The sequence below is a fragment of the Myotis lucifugus genome, unplaced genomic scaffold (genome assembly GCF_000147115.1).
Source record: "Myotis lucifugus unplaced genomic scaffold, Myoluc2.0 scaffold_299, whole genome shotgun sequence".
NCBI lineage: Eukaryota > Metazoa > Chordata > Mammalia > Chiroptera > Vespertilionidae > Myotis > Myotis lucifugus.
In genome coordinates, this window is record NW_005871347.1 from 217,174 (window position 1) to 238,083 (window position 20,910).

Here is a 20,910-nt window from a genome sequence, read left to right on the forward strand (position 1 = left end):
ACCAGTTGAAGCAAGCTGCAGTATTATGAGCTTCCCGTTGGAGAGACTAGGTGTTAGGGAGCTGAAGTCCAATTGCTAGTAAAGAGCTGAGGTCGTCAGTCCAACCAGCTGCTCAGAACTGAATCGTGCCCATAGCCCCATGGGTGAGCTGGACTCGTGTTTCTCCCAGCCACACCTTGGCAGCGGTCCCGTGGGAGACCCTGAGCCATAGGCCCCACTGACCCCGGCCCAGATTCCGACCTACAAGCATTGTGAGATAATAAAGGTTTGTTGCTAAAGGTGCTAAGTTTTGTGGTAATGTGCTACACAGCAATAGATACCTAATATAGTGACTTTGTCAAAAATCAGTTATTAATTGGCTCTATTTCTGGACTTTCTCATTGACTGACCTATTTATTTTTTACCCTATGATTTCTGAAATTTTCAAATTAAAGATTCCAGTCCTCCAATTTTGTTATCCTTTCTCAAGTTTGTTTTAATTATTCTAAGCCTGTTGTTTCCCACCTTAATTTTGGCACCACTTTACCAATTCTTAACATAAGTAAATACATAAATAAATAATGAAAACCTGATGTGATTTTGATTGGGGTTGCATTGAATTTAGATTATTTGTAAAGAACTGACAATCTTAACCAAGTTGAGTTTTCTAATGCAGGAACATGATTCATATATCTATCATCTATCTATCTATCTGTCTATCTATCTCTTTTGTCTTCTCTCTAATTTCTTACTGTAATGTTATAGTCTTTACTATAGAAGATTTCATACTATTTAATTTTTTCTTAAATATGTTTATGATATTGATGGTATTATTATTTTGTAAATTTTGTCAATTATCTTTTGCTAGAATTACAATTATATTTGGTTTTATATATATTGACATTATTCTCTGTGACTATGCTAAATTAATTTTTACTTCTAGTAATTTTTTAGCAGATTCGTTATCTGAACACAGTAAATAAAAAGCAACAGTTTTACCTCATCTTCCAATCCTTATTTCCCTCTCCTCCCTGCCTGCCTCCCTCGCCTTCCCTCATGCTCACTGGCCTGGTCTCCCGGACAATGTTGGCTGCACATGAGGAGAGCAGACATGTTTGCCTTCTTCCTGATGTTGGAGGAAAAACATCCAGTGTTTCACAGAAAAGCATGGTGTTAGTGACCTGGGGCTTTTTGTTTTTGTCCTAGAAATGTACTTGATCAAAACGAGGGGCTTCTCTTTTGTTCTTGGTTTCCTGAGAGCTGTTTCCATGGATGGGTGGTAAATTGAACCAGGCGCTTTTCTGCGCTGGCGAAGGTGATCATTTCTTCTTGCCTTCCTTCTGTTAATATAGTGAGTTGCATCGCTTGATTTCTAAGTGTTAAAACAACCTTGCACCTCTGAAATGAATTGCAGTTGATGAGTTATTGTCATTTTTATTAACTGCCAGGAAAGATTTGCTAATATTTTATTAAGTATGTTGTGTCCATGTTCATGAGGGATATTGATTTGTAATAATTTTAAATGTCTTTTTTAGGTCTTGGTATCAGTATTATGTCAGTTTCATAAAATGTGTAAGGAATTACCCCTTTCTCTTTTATATTAAAAAAAGTTTGTGTAGAATTTGCATTATCTTAATGTTTCATTAAATTGTTATGAAGTCATCTAGGGCTGAAAATTTCTTTATGGGGAAATTTTCTTATTATAAATTTAATTTTTTTAAAATTGTTTTATTGATTTTAGAGAGAGGAAGAGGGAAGGATAGAGAAAGATTCATGAGAGAAAAACATCATTCAGCTGCCTCCTGCACGCCCCCTACTGGCAATCGGGCCGAACTCTGGGCCCGTGCCCTGACTGAGAATCGAACCCTGATCTCTTGGTTCAGGGGTCGACTCAACCAGTGAGCTACACCAGTCATGCATACATTTAATTTTTAAAAAGATATTGAGACTTTTAGATTTTGTCTTTCTACTTGTGTTAACCTTGGAAAGCTTTGCTTTGCAAAGAGTGGCTCATTTAAGCTATGTTAGAGCTGATTGTCATCAAGTTCTTCATGCTTTTCCTTTATCATCCTTTTAATGTTTCTCGACTTACCATGAGGTCTCTTCTTTTATTCATGATGTTGCTAGTTCGTGTTTTCTTTTTTTTGTCTTAACTAATCTTGCTAGATTTTGACTAACTTTATTACTATTTTTCAAGTACTGTTATTTTTTAAAATTTGTCTCTTTTATAGTTTATTGGCTACTAATATTTATTGTTTTTCCTTCTACTATTTTTGGTGTCATTTTTTTTCTGGCTTCTTAAGGTGGAAGCTAAAGTAATTGGTTTCACCCTTAACCTTCTTTTCTAATACAATCATTTAAAGCTATTTTTCCCCTCTAAGCACCTTTTTAGCTGTAACCACTCATTTAGATATGTTTGCTTTTACTATCACTCATTTTGAAATACTTTAAAATGTTATGATTCCTTGTTTGACTAAAGGGTAATTTAAAATGTTATTACTAAATTGCCAAATATTTTTTTCTTTTCTGGATATCTTAATGTTCTTCATTTCCAATTTGAAATCCTTTTGGGCAGAGAATATACTCTGAACAATTCCACTCTTTAATATTGATTGAAACTTATGACCTAGAATGGAAATCCCGAATGAGTCTCAGGCCTAATTATTTTATTACTAACATATAACTAGTGTTTAGAACATATCTGAATACATGGTAGGTAATAGAAACTCTAAAGTGAATGAAAAATTGATAACACTTGGCATTACAAATCAGCTGGGCAAGCAGGGATTATCCAGTAAGTGTTTTGGAGCAATAGCTTATCCAATTGAAAACAACATATTGCATCCCACCTTCACACTATAAAACAAAGCAATTCCAGCCAATTCAATATCTAATGTGAAAAGTGAACTCAAGAGTGTTTATCAGAAAATATAGCAACATATCTTTATGAACTTGATATAGGAGCAGGGTTTTAAAAATATACCAATAAAAATATAACTATACCAAAAGGAAAATACGGATGTTTGACCATAGCTTTTTAAGTCAAAAACATAAATTGAAAAGATAAGCCTCGATCAGGAGAGATATTTGCAATATATAACACTTACAAAGGATTAACATTCAGAATATATAAAAGGTACTATAAATCAACAAGAAAACAGATAAAATGGGAAAATAGACAAAAGGACATGAACAGGCAAATACAAAGGAGTTAATAAAAACATAAGATTTTTAACCTCAGAAAACTTTTCATATTCATCAATAAATAAAATGAAAAACCAACAACCAGGATGTGGAGGTGCAGGTTCCTTCATGCAACACTGATGAGAATGTATTGGTTCTACCAATTTGGAGAACCACTGGCAATATCTAGGGAAATCAGGCACCGATGCCACAGGAATTGCAGCTCTAGTTTCACACTATGGTGAACACATACACGTGTAACAAGGAGACGTGTGTAAAGATGCTCATGTCAACGTTATTGGTTAATCCTCAGCCGAGGATATTTTTTACATTGATTTTTGGAGACGGTGGAAGGCACAAGGGGAGACAGAGAGAGAGAAACATCGATGTGAGAGAGACACAGCGATTGGTTGCCTCTGCACGCGCTCCCCATCCAGGGCCTTGGGATTCAGCCTGCAACTGAAGATGTGCCCCTGACCAGAATCAAACCCAGGACCCTTCAGTCAGCTAGTGATCAACATTATTTGATCAAAAATATTGAAGTTGTCTGTCCATGAATAAGACAAGGAAAAATACGATATGATATATTCATACAGATCTAAAGTCAAAATGAATATAATAGATGTACAAGTAATGGCAAAAAATTTTAAATCATAATGTTGAATAAATCAAAATAGATTCCAAAGGATATGTTCAATATGATGTCTTTTTTATTAAACATGTAAAACAATCTATATATTGTTTCTGCACAAATACGGTGCACACACAGCAAATGCATAAAGGCATGAATAGAAATTACCAGCAAGGTCAGACTAGCTGGTCAGGGGAGAGAAACTGTCCTTGGAGATTCACTTTTCAATTACATGTGAGGTTGAATTTTATTGGTGATGTTTTATTTCTTAATCTGAGTAGCAGGTAATGGTTGTGTGTGTTTTTTGTCCTATTATCTATACACTTATATACCCAACATTTTCAATTCTTGATAAAATTAAAAACTATATTTCGTGTTGTTTCCTATGTACGTAAATTTTAATTTATATTTGTACATATGTGTATGTGTGCATACAGATATGTGTGTATATATATTGCTTTGTTTTTTACTTTATTCACTCAGGATATATTTTGTTTTGTTTTTAATATTACCTGGGTTGCTCTATGCAGGTCTTCGATGCCTCTGAGTTTTGTGATTCATTCCAACATTCATCCCTTGCACTGACTTTTATTCTGCTAGCAACGGACACGTAAATGCCTTCTGTCCCTTTACCTGTTGGATGTAGGCCTGTGCAGGAGTTTTCTGGGTGCTCATGGAATGTGCACACATGTGCTTGGACGAGGTACTTCCTGATAACTCTACACCAGCTCACTCCAAATGACATCTCATTGCACATTTACCAGAAGCAGATGAGGGATTCTATTTCCACAATCTGCTAGTCTGTCATTAGTTAACAAAATCGGCAGCATCTTTCGTTGAACAGGAATTCTTAAAGATGCTGAAGCAAAATTAATTCATTGTTACTTTGTACTACATGAGATTTTGCATCTGATTTAGGAAGTTCATTGCCACCTCAAGATTACAAAAACCTGTGGCTGAGGGTTCATTGTTCTAAAGGTTCTATCAGGGAAGAGCAGACCCTTACATGCTCTCGGTCAAGAAGTATTCTCTTCTATCTAAGAAGGCATCCTCCTTAACCACAGGCTGTTTCAGAAAGGGAGCCCATAGTGGTGGCGCGCGTGACTGCATCTGGACAGGCAGAGTCTCCGTGTCGTCTGACGATTGACAGAGTGGGGGGCAGTCTTGGGAGGGCATTGTCACAGGTGTGTCTGAGACTGGGAGCAAGGTTTGACTCAGCATTTCCCTTTCTGTGCCTTGGGTTCCCCTGTGCAGCATGGAAAGGAAGGTCAATGAGGTCCCCATTAAAGTCGACGAGGGAGTATTTTATGCCAGCACACAGTCCAGAGCTGCCGGAATCAAGCTTGGAGATAGTTTCCCCTGTTCCCTAGAACAAGTCAGATTCCAGTGAGGCCATTTAACCTGTTTGCCAGTATATGTACCACTTTCGCTTAATTGCCATGGAGATAAGTTATCAAACCTCAATGATTTGCCACAAGAGAAACCTATTTCTTACCCACGTGAAGTCTAATCCAGTGTGTCACACAAGGCCCTGAGATTCTTCTATCTGTGGTTCTCCCCTTGTTGAGTTTCTTGGATACTCTCTGGTCCCTTTCCAGACAGGAGCAGAGAGCAGGTCACCGTGGAAGGCATGTGGGGATGAAGCCAGAAGCGCACACAGCACTACTGTTGGTATTGTCCTTGTGGGGACTTGGTCCCAAGGCCGCACAGACAGACAGGTTAAGGAATCAGCCCAGGAGCCATGAGGAGGTTACACCTTTTGGCTAACAGAGCACCTGGGCCATGTCGGACCACTGCCCGCCCAGCACTGTGGCAGTGTTATGCCCAGATTTCAAGACCCCCCACAGAACCACCAGGGAGCACCGAGTCTGATGAAAAAGCATAGAGTCTTTTATTCAAGCTAGCTTGGTCCCCCTCTGCCTCCATTACTGGATGCGAGAGAGAGCCCAGAGTCCCAAGAGAACAAAGAATTTATAGGGCTTGGGGTCAGGGGGTGGTGGCACACTCGGACCACTGATTTGGCCAATTCCGGTTGGTTGAGTGAGGGCCGGGGGCTAGTGATGCAAGGGCAGGGTGCAGTTAGGGTCTGGTTACACAAAGACAGGGTGGTGTTCAGCATACTTTCGGCCTTGAGCTTGTTTTCCCTTGCATTCCCATTGGCTGAGATAAGGGCAGGCTGAGTAACTGATACATTCTATGGCTTTTGCTGGAAGAGGAGTTAGGAACACAGCTATCAGTCCTGTTCTGTCCTTTCAGCAGAACACGGATTCTGCTTTGCTTTAGTTACAGAAGCAATGTAACAACACTGCCTCAAACTCGGGAGGAGTCACCCTGAGCCATGCCAGGAACAAAATACCTGTTAGTATCTGTGCAACTCTACATAGCTGTAATCTTAAAGGGCATGCCGTTCTCCCTCTCTCTCTGCCTCCACGCTCCTTCCCTCCCTCCCTACTTTCCTTCCCTGCTTTCAGACTTTCTAATTTCCTTCTTAAAACATTTCTTGATGGTCTGCTGGGCTAGACACCAAGAACACAAAGATAAGATACAACATCTAAATTTGTCCTCAAGAAGTCCCACTATTGGGAGAGCAGGCAAGTCACCAACTATTACAACACAGCGTGACAAGGCTGTGATGGAAATACATAAGGAGTGTTGTGGTAGCACTTATCTCAGGAAAAGATGTCTAGAGAAGCCGGCTGGTGTGGCTCCATGCTTGAGCATCGACCTATGGACACAGTTTGATTCCCAGGTCAGGGCATCTGCCCAGGTTGTGGGCTCAATCCCCCCGGCGGGGCGGGGGTGGGGGCTGCAGGAGGCAGCCAATCAATGATTCTCTCTTATTATTGATGTTTCTATCTCTCTCTCTCTCTCTCTTTCCTCTCTGAAATCAATAAAGACATATTTAAAGAAAAGATTTCTAGAGAAGGTGATATCTGAATAATCAATAAGAACAGAGAGCAGCTAGTGTGGCAAGAAGGGTCCAAGAGTGTCCAGGGGTGCGGGCGCCCCTCTTAGAGCCTGGAGGCCTGAGACGCACAGTGAGCCCTGGGAACTACATGTAGCTCAGATGGATTGGAACGCAGAATGTACTGGGAGGTGGTGAGGGTGCAGTCAGGAGAACTAATGGGGTCAAGTTGTAGAGATTGTCTGCTCTGTTAAGGAGGTACAATTCTAGTTTATAATTTACCATGAAACATCTGAAGCAGAGAAGTGTATCAGAACAAAACCCTGGTTCCTGTGTGAAAAAATGCACCAGAGGAGAACAAAGTCAAAGGCAAGGGATCATAAGTCATATGAAATATGATGGTGGGCTGACTTAAATTGTGATTGACATTGGAATAGTTATATAATATTCAAGAGATATTTAAGTGGTAGAATCAACACAGCTTAGGAATTGACTGGATATGAGGAATTCGAGAGAGGGATATGTTAGGAATGAGTCCAAGATTCTAGTTGAGATAATTGGATAAACAATTAAGACTGGACCTAGTGCCCAGCCAACATGGCTCAATGGTTGAGCATTGACCTGTGAACCAGGAGGCCATAGTTCAATTCCTGGTCAGGGCACATGCCCGGGTTGTGGGCTCCATCCCCAGTGTGGGACTTGCAGGAGGTAGCCGGTCAATCACTTTCTCTCATCATTGATGTTTCTACCTCTCTCTCCCTCTCCTTTTCTCTCTGAAATCAATAAAAATATATTTTTTTTAAAAAATACTGGACCTATTAGAGAATAAGAGAGGATAATGAATTCAGATCTTCTTTTTAATTTTGTGATCATTTTAGAAATATAAGTAGAGGAGGCTGGTAGAGGGTTTGTTATAAAACAAATTCAGCCCTAGCTGGTTTGGCTCAGTGGATAGAGCTTTGGCCTGCAGACTGAAGGGCCCCGGATTCAATTCCGGTGAAGGGCACATGCCCAGGTTGCAGGCATGTTGCCAGTAGGGGACGTGCAGGAAGCAGGCGATCAATGATTCTGTCTCATCACTGATGTTTCCATCTCTCTCCCTCTCCCTTCCTCTCTGAGATCAATAAAAATATATTTAAAAATTCAGAAGAATGGCCTGCATGGAGGTGCGTTGCTGGGAAAATGTCGGAGCAGAAGGTGGTGTCCGGAGGCTGGGTCGCATGTAAGCGAAGGATGAAAGAGCTAAAGATGGCAAGGAGGCTGTGAGGATCAAGCGAATGAAGAGCAATAGAATGAGGATTAGGCCACAGGGACTAAAGGGAGAAAATTAAGTGCTAAGACATCAAGGAAAATAAAGTTGGAAAAGTACTCATTAGATTTGGCATCAAACAGTTCACTAGTGCCCCTGTGTGTGCTTTTTATGGAAATGATTCAGATGACTTTAATGGAGAAGTGAGTGGAGAGTGAGGAATGAGAGATAAGGGCTATTCATGAAGACCAAGGAGAATGGGATAGAACTTCAGAGTTTATTTGAAGAGGGATTTTTTTCTTTTTTTAGAACTGGAAAGGATTTAATAAAGTTAAATGCGTTGGGGAAAAATCTATACTGTTTTGTTTACTGTCCTTTATATAAATTTTAATGCATGTCTAGATTTGTGTAACCACCATCATAATCAGCAGACAAAACAATTTCATTACTCCAAAATAACTATATGTGTCTTCATATTTCCCACCCACCCATGATGTCTGGCCACTACTGATCTGTTTTCCATCACAATAGTCCTGCCTTTTGGGAATGACATATGAAGGAAATCATGTGATAGCATAACCTTTCGGGATCGGCTTCTGTGACTCAGCAGAACGCCTTTGAGATTCATCCTGGCTTTCTGTGTGTCAATAGATGATCTTTAGTGTGGCTGAGGGCATTCCCTGGGACGCATGCGGTACGATTTACATCTTCCCTAGGTGAGAGGCATTTGGGTTACTTCCGGTAAAGGTGGTTAAGAGTAAAGGTGCCCTGAATGCCCATGTACAGGTTTTCAGTGTGAATGCCAGTTGTCATTTCTCCAGAAGTGAGATTGCTGCATTCTCTGATACAGGTGTGATTAACTCTAGAAGAAACTGCCAAACACCTTTCTGTAGCGGGCGCATCATTCCAGGCCCCAGTGCTGTGTGAGAGACACTGCGCCGCCCCTGTGCCAGCACTTGATATTGTCAGCAGCCTCTGCTTTGCTCAGTCGTAGATGGCAGTTAGAGTTCATCATGATTCTGATTTGCACTCTGTGGCTCATCAAGTTGAGCATGTTCTATGTGATCCTTTGCTATCCATATAGCTTCCTTGGTAAGGTGTCTATCAACCTATTTTGCCCATCCATTAAAAAAATTGAGGTTTTTTGTTTTTTTTTCCTATGAGTTTTGAGTGTTCTTTATTATCATGGACAGGAGTCTTTTGTCAGAAACATATTTATAAATATATTCTCCCAATCTCTAACTGGTGTTTTCATTCTTCTGATAGAGTACATAACAAAGTTGTTAAATTCAATGGTCCAATTTATTTTAAAAAGTTTGTTTTATGCCTCAGGCTTTTGGTGCTATGTCTAAGAATTGTAGGCCATGAAAATTTTCTCTTAAAATATTTATAGTCTTGCATTGTACATTTAGATGTATGATCAAGTCTAAACTAAGTTTTGTATAAGATGTGAGATGTAGGTTAAGGTTTTGTGTATGTAGAATTGTTTTAAAACCATTTGTTGAAAAAAACGATCTTGTCTCCATTGCAATGTTTTTGCAGCTTTATCAGATATCAACTGGCCGTGTGGGGGTCGCCTGTTGAGCACTCTGCTGTTTCTCTCATTTGGGTGTTTATTCCTCCACCAACACATGGTGCCGTGATTATTACAGATTCATAGCCAGTGTCAAACTCCACAGCATGATCACTCCAAACTTATTCTTTTTTATCAAAATTGTCCTAGGTATTTAAGCTTTCCTACCTTTCCGTATAAAATTTAGAATCAGTCTGTTTAAATCTATAATATGTTTTGTTGAAATTTTAGTCAGGATTATATTTGTTTACAGATCACGTTGGGAAGAATTAATTCTTCACTATACTGAAGCTTTAACCCAGGAACATGTCATAGTTGGCAGGGCTGCTGTAACAAAAATAGCGTAGACTGGATGGTTTAACTAAGAAACATTTATTTCCCACGGCTCTGGAAGCTGGGAAGCCCAAGACCCAGCTGCGGTAGCACAGTGTCAGGTGAGCGCCCGCCCCCTGCCTGTGTCAGCTCCCTCTCTCTGTACCGCCCATGGCCCCCTCATCTCGGGGCTCTTCTAAGAGTGCTCTTCCCCTTCGTGAGGGTTCTGCCCCGGTGACCTACTTGTGTCCCAAAGGCTCTGATTTGGGTGTCGCCCTGGAAACCAGGCTTCAGCATGTGACTTGGGGAGGAGCACCAACATGCAGTCCACGGGGGCACGACAGACCTCCCGGTGCCCCTGCCTCTGATGCAGCGTGCTCTCCAGCGCTCAGCAGAAACACTGCGTTTGACTTTTAGATGTAAACCCAACTATTTTACTTCGTGTTGGAGCTATTCAAATGGCATTGCTTCCATTTCTATTTTAACTGTACATTGTTAGTACCGTAGTCCCTCCTTAACTGCAGTTTTGGTATCCACGGTCTGAAAACATTACAAGAAAGGGAGAAAGGAAGGAGGGAAGGAGGGAGGCCAAAAACATGCGGACACGTCCTTTCTGTTGCAAGTCATCATAACGCTTGTTCCATATAAACGTGAAGGCTATTTTATACCATAAATAAAGCGATCCTGTTGAAACGCGGAACCAAACTGAAACGCGTGGTTTCTTCTGAGCAGGATGCACAGGTGCTTTCTTTCCCGGGTTCTTGTCCAGGTGGATTCCAAGAATGAAGCCACGGACAAACGGTGGTGTGTGGAAAGGTGGACATTTATTGGGAAACAAGCACAGACTCCTCGTAGGGAGGGGGTCCCAAAGGGGGTGGCCCACTGAGCCCTTTTTCCTAAGGTTTATAAGGCGGCAGTTCTTTGTGTCCCAATACTCCCTTCTGATTGGTCCTATAGCAGCTTCAAAGCTCAAGCCCCAGGTGGGCCCCCTCTTTCTCTCCCCCTTCAGTGGTAGAATTCCCTGTCCCCTGTGAGCACCTGTCTTCCTCTTTCTCCCTTTTGTCTCTCTGCTCCCTGTGGCGTTCCCTGTCTTCTGTGAACGGCTGTCTTCCTCTCCCCTTATCCTGTGGCGTCTCTTTTCTTTCTCTACGAATGTTTGCCTTTTGGCAGTTCCCAGCTCCCAGCTTTGCAGTCCCCCCCCCTTGGACCCTCTTTATTTCTAAAACTCTCTAAACCCGCCTATTTTACCCCTAAAAACTCCTTTCAGTGAATAAGAAAAAAGGTGCTAGACTCGCAGCGGTTCTCAACCTGTGGGTCGCAACCCCTTTGGCAGTTGAACGACCCTTTCACAGGGGTCACCTAAGACCATCCTGCATATCAGATATTTACATTACGATTCATAACAGTAGCAACATTACAGTTATGAAGTAGCAACAGAGATAATTTTATGGTTGGGCCACAACATGAGGAACTGCATTTAAAGGGCCAGAAGGTTGAGAACCACTGTGCTAGAGAATTGATGAAGATGGAGAGCGTTATGCTAAGTGAAATAAGACAGTCAGAGAAGACAAATACCAAATGTCACTTATGGAATCTAATGAACAAAATAGAAACGGAGGCCTGGGTGCATGGGACAGACTGACAGCTGTCAGGGGCAGGGGTGGAGGGACAAGCCCTGGAAACTGATGCATAGCCCACAGACAGGCCACCGGCGGTGATGGCCAGAGGGAAGGGGTGGGGACGGTGGCACAGGCAAAGGGGGGATGTGGGGACATCTGTAATAGTGTCAGCAATAAAAATAAAGTTAAACGAGAGGAAAGGAGGGCAGAGGTCACGCATGCTACATCCTCTGTGCCTGCAGGGCCTGGGCCTGGGTAGAAAGGCCTGGAGGCTGCGGGTGATCAGCAGACACAGGCGAATGTGTGTCACTGACGCCATGTTCGCAGGCCCTGGAGCTGGGTCAGGAGATGAAGCCTAGGAGGTAGCACTTGGGTGGATGGGCAGGGAGGAGTGTCCGAAGGTGCGGCCCTGAGCAAAGCCCTGGGCTGAGAGCCAGGCCTGCAAAGCCCTGGGGCGGCACTGGGCAGCAGCACTCAGAGCCATGCAGTGCTTGGGGGTGGCTGCAGGCGGGGCACACTATGGCTCATATTTAAATACTAGAGGTTTGGTGCACAAAATTCATGCATGGGTAGGGTTCCTAGGCCTGGCCGGTGATCAGGGCCAATCAGGGCCTTCCGGCTGCTGGGCAGGGCCTTCCTTTGTTTTGCGCCACCCCCTGGTGGTCAGCGCATGTCAGAGCAGGCAATAGAACTCCCAGTCTCCCGGTCGAACTCCCAAGGGGACACTTTGCATATTAGCCATATATATATATGATAAATTTGTAAATCAATGCACAAAGAAATAAATATCTCGCTTTAATAAAGAACTTTCTTGCCTATAACTCTTTTCCATACTGTCTGCCCTAATCCTGGTTTCATTAATCTAACTGTTGATAGGCCATGTTGAGTACCTATTCCTACCAGAGGGCATTGCTAGCCACCACGTGTCTAATCTCGCGCTCGGAGAACCCTGAAGGCACCAGGCTGCTGGGATTATCCTTGCTGACGAGAAGCTGCATTTGTGTATATCCCTCCTCAGACTTTGCCAGATACTTCAGACATTGAATTTGGCTTAATCTCAGAAGCTCTAATTTTTCAATGATGTTAACTCAAGAAAGGTGTCAAACCATCTCTGTTTTTACTTGATGTCTCACTCTGTCATGGGTGCTCTGCTCATTTTTATTCAATCCCCCATCTTTATTGTCCAGCAATATGAGAGCATCCAAGAGGATGGACCATTCAGGAGAAGATGGGAGAGGAACCAGAGTGGGAAGCCATCTTTCTGTAGCAGGTCCACGTGGTGGGCAGACGTCCAGGGATGGCACTCATGATTCTGCACCCTAATTCCCAGCACCTGTGTCTGAGCAGAGATATTCCCATGGCTGTGTTATCTTCCATAACACACTTGACCCGGAGAAGGAGATGATTCTGGCAAACCTGACCCGATCACACAAGCCCTCAGAGCACAGACCTTCCTCTGTCTGGTGGGGGAGAGAAAGCAGGAGGAAAGCCAGGGCTGTGGGGGTGAGAGGACTCGCTGCACCTTTGCTGTTAGAAGGTGAGAAAGAACACAGAGGAAGGTGGCTGCTAGGAGCAGAGAGCACCCCCTACTGACAGCTCAGACCGAATTCAGCCAATAAGCTAACTGCGCTTGGGAACAGATTCTTTCCTACATCTTCCAGAAAAGACCCGGCCAGGCCACATCTTGCTTTCTGTTTGTGAGACTCAGAGTGGAGAGCCTAGCTGAGCTAATAAAAAGTTTTATTTTATGCTGCTGAGTCTGTGGAAATTTATTACAGTGGCAATGGGAAGCCAATATATGCTCCTTCATGTGTAATCACGTTCTAAACAGAAGAAGTGAATGGAGTCCCCGAATGTCCTACTGACAGGAACTCAGTTAGAGGGTGCGCTCACTGCCTGCTGAAGGGTTCTCCGCATTAGAGAGGATGCAAAGTTCCCTTTAAGCAGCACTTGAGTGTTTGCTCACAGATCATTACTTGCTTAACAGAGGAAGACGTGACAAGCTGAAGTGCTCCAAGCTATTGCCGATAAGTAGCTACCAGAAATGGAGATGAAGTGGGAGGTCATAGCAGTAATGTGTGGACACTTAGACATGCGTTTCAAATATTTTCATTGTCCATGACCGAGAGCAAACATCCCCAAAGCCCGCTGTCTCGGACCCCTGCTCTTCCAAAGTGCAGGCAGGAGACTGCACCCCAGGGCCTGAGGCCTAGAAGAGGAGACAGAGTTCTTGCCTTGAAGCTCTTTGCTCCTAATATTTTGCTTTTTAATTCTTTCTAACACTGATATTTTGAGTAGAAGAGCAGGAAGGGAGAAAAAATATCAGGAATCTCAGAAACTGAGGTGAAGAATCCCAAAAGCAGGGGTCTTGACTCTGGGGACAGGCACAGGGGAGCCCTATCCCTAGGGCTGCGGGTGAAGGAAAAGAGGTCCCTGGCACCTGCTGAGGAAGAGCAGGCAGATTTCACGTGGCCTTTGCCGCGGGGCCAGTGGGGTTTTACAGGGAGCCAGGGAGCGAGAGCGAGGTCTCTACTCCCAACAGATGAGCAAGTGGGAATGTGGAGTCCAGTTGCAGAGTGGGGCCCGAGATGGAAATTTACTACAAAACATCAGGAGTGAGAAGGTTCTGGCTAAACTGATCTAATAGGATTCCTGCTGAAGGCAGGCCACGGTGACCACACTGCCCTGGGGGATGGTGAGGGATGAGGGTCTGATCCAATATCAAGGCTGGAGAGCCTGCTAAGCTGACTCTGCAGGCTTCTCGCGAACACTGGATTTGACGAGCACGCGGTGCACAGAGGGACTAGGAGAAGGTTCGGGGCTTGGCTGATTGGTCAACCACAGGATCTTCGTCACCGGGCCAGGTTCACTTAACTCACATCATCTCTTTTAATTCTGCAAGATACACAGTTTCCCCCCATGGTTTAGGTAACTAGACCCAGGCTCCATGAGGAGAGCCAATTTGTTGACGTACAAACATGTAAACAAAAGCAGATGCAGCCTCTCCTGCAACACCACTGTTACCTTGAAACAGCGGCCTTAGGACCTGCCCCGGGAACAAGATTCAAAACATTCCTCAGCCTTCGATACTTCCTCCTCATACACACACCAACAAAATGGTAATTGGTCCTAATAATTTTCACAATTACCCTGAATGGTTATGATGCAGGCTCTGGGGGTCCAGGGACCCGAGGGCCTGTGGGTTCTTGGCTTCACACAGGAAAGAATTTTAAAAAAGCCAGCTTAGAGTTTAAAGTGAGTGAGGCCCTAGCCAGTGTGGCTCAATGGATAGATCATCAGACTGGACCAAAGGGTCCTGGGTGTGATTCTGGTCAAGGGCATGTACCTCGGTGCAGACTCTTTCCCGTCCGAGCCCTGATTGGAGTGCAGGCAGGAGGCCACCAATCCATGTGTTTCTGTCACATCAATGTTTCTCTCTGTCTTTCCCTTTCTCTTCCACTCTCCCTAAAAATCAATGGGAAAATGTCCTCGGGTGAGGATTAGCAACAACAAAAATAATAATAAAGTGAAAGTGAGTTTTTCGGGGAAGCGGTGAGAGGGACAGTGGCGACTTCAGCGGAATTTGCTTCCTGGATGAGGTTCATTTAACTGGGGGGCTGGGGTACGGTATTGAACAAGGGGCAGGGATACTCAGGGTCTTCCCGGAAGGGGAGGAGACTTCTCGGGGAGCTGCCAGCATTCTGTGTCCTTGTGTGGGCTTTCCTGCTGCATCAGGGCTGGGGTGTTAATTGCTGTGACGAACCTATAAGGGGGCTGGGGTCGCCACAAGGTGAAAGTAGGCTCCCTGTTGGATGGAGCTGGTCTCTGCGGGTTTTAAGCCATAAATTCGATGGGTGGGTGGCCTTGCTTCTGACAGTTCCTGCAGCTTCACTGACTTTAGCTGTTTCGCACATTCCGCCTCAGGTGGACTCAGAATTCCATGCACGCAGAGAAACAGCAGGTGCAAGCAGCCTGTTGTCCATCAAACTGACAGTGGAAATGGCTCCGCCCACTGCTGGGGCATCCACTCACCTGAACGCAAACGTTGCCTTCAGGATGTTAGTCTTCATTCCAGCCAAGTAAGCGTCTGTCCGTTTGCTTTCAAAGTAATTACAGCTCGGCGAGTGCTGAGCTAGTTCATCATAAGCTCAGTTTACTAAACACTTCATCCAGCATAAACTAGGCTCCCAGAAGTATTTCTTCGATTACAATATCGATCTCTGCTGCCTCTGACCTTCCTCATGCCTCGTGGGCTCGGAAATGCCGTCAATTATAACCCCTCCCTGACGCATTGAATAATGAGGGCTCATGCTCAAGTTTGCTGCACTTCTGTTTATTTCCTCCATTCTTGCCTGTAATTTTTTAATCCTCACCTGAGGATACTTTTTTCTATTGATTTCTAAAGAGAGTAGAAGGGAGGAAGAAGGGGTGGGGGAGAGAGAAACATTGGTGGCTTGCCTCCCACACGTTAGGGCTGGGGAACCTGCAAGCAAGGTACATGCCCTCAACCGGGAATTGAACCCAAGACCCTTCAGTCGGCAGGCCGACACTCTAACCACTGAGCAACCGGCTGGGAGTTGGGATTTTTTTTTTTTTTTTGTAGCTCAAATAAGGGTTCAGCCTTGATTGATTTCTATCTGGCAAATAAATTTCCATAAAGTATTTTCTAATTTTGCTGCTGGCCATGTGCACTATGGTGTATGTGGTGGCGTCAGCTCAGAGCTCAGTGCAAACCACCAAGAAGAGGGTGTAGGCTGATGAGGGATTTCTAGGGTTTTCCAGAAAGGAGCCCCCAGGAGACATGAGGAGGACTCAGCCAGCAGGTGAGGGAAGAGGTGAAGGACAAGGCACGTGCTTTTGCGGGTGTGGGGCGCTCAGGGGCACATTGAGAAGCTCTGCAGAGTTGGCTGGGGCAGGACAGAGCCTGGGAGGCAGGGAGGCGTCCTCGCCCCGGGTGCTCGGGCTCTGTTGGCTCGCAGGCTGAGCAGGTGGTCCCATGTCTGGCAGCGCCCTGGCCCAGAGGCAGAGCCCCCAGGGCATGGCTCCCACCTGAAGTGCCAGGTGCAGCCGAGCTGGCATGAGGTTGTGCCCTGCAGCGGGGCTGAAGGAGAGACAGGCCAGGGATGGTAGCTCAGCTGTCTGCGCGTAACGCCTAGGTCTCCAGGTCACTCACTGCTGCCAGGAAGCCCAGGAGCCCCGCTGAGACCCAGAGGGAAGCAGGATGGCACATGAAAGGTCCAGCCAAAGGCCAAAGGAACGTGGACGATGGCGACGCCTCCCCTCCCCCCCCCCCCAGACTGCTGGCTCCTGGCACCTCGCGGACCTCGAGCCTTTAGAGCCAGGGTGGGTCCTGACCCTGCCTGGGAGTGAGCCTTTGGGGAAAACACAGACAGACATCGGGGTGGGCAACGCTGGACTGGACAGTGGCTTCAGGAAAAGAAACGGATCCTTTAGAGCAGCGGTTCTCAACCTGTGGGTCGTGACCCCTTTGGGGGTCGAACAACCCTTTCACAGGGGTTGCCTAAGACCATCGGAAAACACATGTATAATTACATATTGTTTTTGTGATTAATCACTATGCTTTAATTATATTCAATTTGTAACAATGAAATTGGGGGTCGCCACAACATGAGGAGCTGTATTAAAGGGCCGTGGCGTTAGGAAGGTTGAGAACCACTGCCTTAGAAGATGCATTTTCCAGTTTCCCAGGCTCCACATCACTGCCTCTTACTTCTGACCCATGAACACACTCACCCTCCCTCCCTGACCCTCCCGGTGCTGAGTCTAAGGCAGCAGTTCTCAACCTGTGGGTCGCGACCCCTTTGGCAGTGGAATGACCCTTTCACAGGGGTCGCCTAAGACCATCCTGCATATCAGATATTTACATTACGATTCATAACAGTAGCAACATTACAGTTATGAAGTAGCAACGAAAATAATTTTATGGTTGGGTCACAACATGAGGAACTGTATTTAAAGGGCCAGAAGGTTGAGAACCACTGGAGGCCTCCAACAGAAGGCTGATCAGGGAGCTCCAGGGGACCCAGGCCAGTGCGGCAGGGATGACCCAGTAAAAGCGTCGGGAGAGCAGCAAGAGGGGCAGGAGGGCCCCTGGAGCAAGCGGGTCCCTGAGCAGAGACGGAGAAGCAGCAGGTCCGATGCTGGGAGGTGGCAGGTGCATGTTGGCAGCCCCCGTGAGGGCACTGATGCTGGGAGGTGGCAGGTGCGTGTTGGCAGCCCCTCGAGGGCAGTGATGCCGGGAGGTGGCAGGTGCATGTTGGCAGCCCCATGAGGGCAGTGATGCCGGGAGGTGGCAGGTGCATGTTGGCAGCCCCATGAGGGCAGTGATGCTGGGAGGTGGCAGGTGCGTGTTGGCTGCCCCGTGAGGGCAGTGGTGCTGGGAGGTGGCAGGTGCGTGTTGGCAGCCCCTCGAGGGCAGTGATGCCGGGAGGTGGCAGGTGCATGTTGGCTGCCCTGTGAGGGCAGTGATGCTGGGAGGTGGGCAGGTGCATGTTGACTGCCCCCATGAGGGCAGTGATGCTGGGAAGTGGGCAGGTGCATGTTGGCAGCCCCTCGAGGGCAGTGATGCTGGGAGGTGGGCAGGTGCATGTTGACTGCCCCCATGAGGGCAGTGATGCCGGGAGGTGGCAGGTGCATGTTGGCAGCCCCGTGAGGGCAGTGATGCTGGGAGGTGGGCAGGTGCCTGTTGGCAGCCCCGTGAGGGCAGTGATGCTGGGAGGTGGCAGGTGCATGTTGGCAGCCCCTCGAGGGCAGTGATGCTGGGAGGTGGGCAGGTGCATGTTGGCAGCCCCCGTGAGGGCAGTGATGCTGGGAGGTGGCAGGTGCATGTTGGCTGCCCCCGTGAGGGCAGTGATGCTGGGAGGTGGGCAGGTGCATGTTGGCAGCCCCCGTGAGGGCAGTGATGCTGGGAGGTGGGCAGGTGCATGTTGGCAGCCCCCGTGAGGGCAGTGATGCTGGGAAGTGGGCAGGTGCGTGTTGGCAGCCCCTCGAGGGCAGTGATGCCGGGAGGTGGCAGGTGCATGTTGGCTGCCCCATGAGGGCAGTGATGCTGGGAGGTGGCAGGTGCATGTTGGCAGCCCCCGTGAGGGCAGTGCTGCCCGGACAGAGCCAGTCTGTCTGTCTGCTACCTGTGGCGTTGTCAGAAAGTCGGAATTTTAAGAACCCAAGTTGCTTATGCTCTGCTTCACTATGACTTACCCACCAGGATTATGGTCGATAAGACCGACATTTTATTTAAGTGGTCAGAACCGTTTTACAGGGAGAACCCTGGCCGCCTCCTTGTCCTCGGGTTCCCATCCGCGCTCACTGCCATCGGGGTCACGTCCATCCCTGAGCGCACTATTGTCTCCCTCTCCGTTCCCAACGTGGCCCATCTGCTCGTTCCTCTTCTAGCTCAGCCCCCGCCCTGGCATCTTCCTGCTGCTTCCCTTCCAGGTGGAGTTGATTTGAACTGTTCTGAAAGCTTCGCTCTTGTCAATTTTCCTGCCCAGGAAGCGGCCACTTGGCCTGACCGCTGAGGAGGCTTGTGTAAGGCAGACACATTTTCTTCCTCCAAGTCCAAGGGCATCAGGACAGCGTCTCCTAACATTTGAAACATGAAAACATTTGCAGCCCACTCACCAGCAGCTCAGGGCTGAGTGTGGTGTGTGGTCATGGTGCTGAGGATGTGAGCAAGGATGTGAGGATGTGAGCGGCTGGTTCTCTGAAACTGCCCTTACTGTCCCATCAGGTAGGCCTGCCCTCCTTGCTGAGCAAGGAGCTGTGCATCTGAGGAAGCCTGGCGTCCAGAGCCTCAGCTGCTCCCCTGCCCTGTGCACTCTCAGTCAGATCGATCGGGCCCAGGGATCCAGCCACCCAGGTGACCACCAGGGTCACTTCACAGGTGACTTTCTGGATAAAAATGGCTCCTAACATCTGGAAACTATTTTGCTCTCACATCTGCATAAGCACCTCTTGCATCTGGAGCATCCCTGAATATTCATTCCTATTTGACCCTTACAACCATCATGAAAAATCATTATAAGGATGAAACATTATTTAATACTTAATCTGTCCCATGCATTATCCTGGAGGTTGCATGGTTCAATTCTCTTAACCCCTACAATGGAGAGACTTATTATTCCCTTCTTTCAGGTGTGGAAACTGGACATGTTATCCCTCAGGCAAGGGGACCCAGCTTCTCAGAGTCCTCATGCTTTTTGGTTACAAGACCACAGAGGGGAACAGCTATGGGAGCGAGCGCCGTGGGGAATCTGGGTGAGGAGGCATCGGAGTCCTCTGCGTGGGCCGCGGGCAGGGAGGGCATTGGGCCTCGAGAAAAAGGCCGGGCCCTTTATCTGGAAGGCAGCCTTCCTCCGTCTGGGAGAAGGATGGCAGGGGAGTAGATGCCATTTTTTAAATTCCAAAGTGTGCATTTTCCCGTCAGATTATCAAATCATTGAACAACTTTTACAAATCATTTGTAAAATTCCTAAAATAACAAAGGAACTATTAAACTCACTGAAAGCTCAAAATCTAGCAAAAAACACTAACTACAATTTTCATGTGTTACAGTGAGTTTTATGCGAGACAAAGACGTCGGCTGGTGGAGAGAACTGTAGAGAGTGCACTGTGTTCAGTACGTGCCAGGCTCAGTGCGATTCTGCTCGAAGCAGCTCCCTGTGCTAACAAGGATTCTTTGTGGGCATTATTTTCAACGAACGCATACTTTCCCATTGCTTATTCCCATAACAATGTCTTTAACTCTTTCCATAATTCTGTCCTTTCAAGTTGTTTTCAAATGCTCACTGTTACGATTAATGTTGAAATAAATCTTGGTTTTGTTAGGTCTGATCCAATAATTGAATCGACACCCCCTCCCCTGGGAACTGACCTTCAGGCCACTTCACAATGGACATTCCACTTGCTTAGCCCCAACTCCACTTGCTAAGACTGCTATCCCTCCCCTCCGGACTTTCCCGCAATCTGGACCTGCACAGAGAGTTCTCTGCCCAGAAAAAGCCCGCCTGGAGTCCTTTAAAAACCTGACTCCCCGTCTTTGGGGGCTGGTGCCACCTTGGAGCTCAGCCCATTTGGTGTCCAGATGACCTAATAAATTCATAATTCTTCACCCCTTTTGGCCTCGTGCGTTCCTCCTTCGGCGACCTAACAGGTTTACATTTGTTTGAGGTTTTCTTATCATAACTCTCCAGGAGTGAAGTTAGTGGAGCAGTGGTTTTAGACATTTGAAGACTTTGGTTATAGATTGCCATATTGCTCTGTGGAAATGTTGTTTTCTGTGCAGGAAGTGTGACAAGTGTCTTCTTCGAGGCCTGACCCTGGACCAGGAGAGGAACCCATTCTCAGGAACTTCCTCCCGGGAGGGATGGGGGAGAGGGCACCCTGTGCCAAGCTTTTGGCTTTGCAACCGTTTCCCAGGCTTCCATCCCTCTCATGATC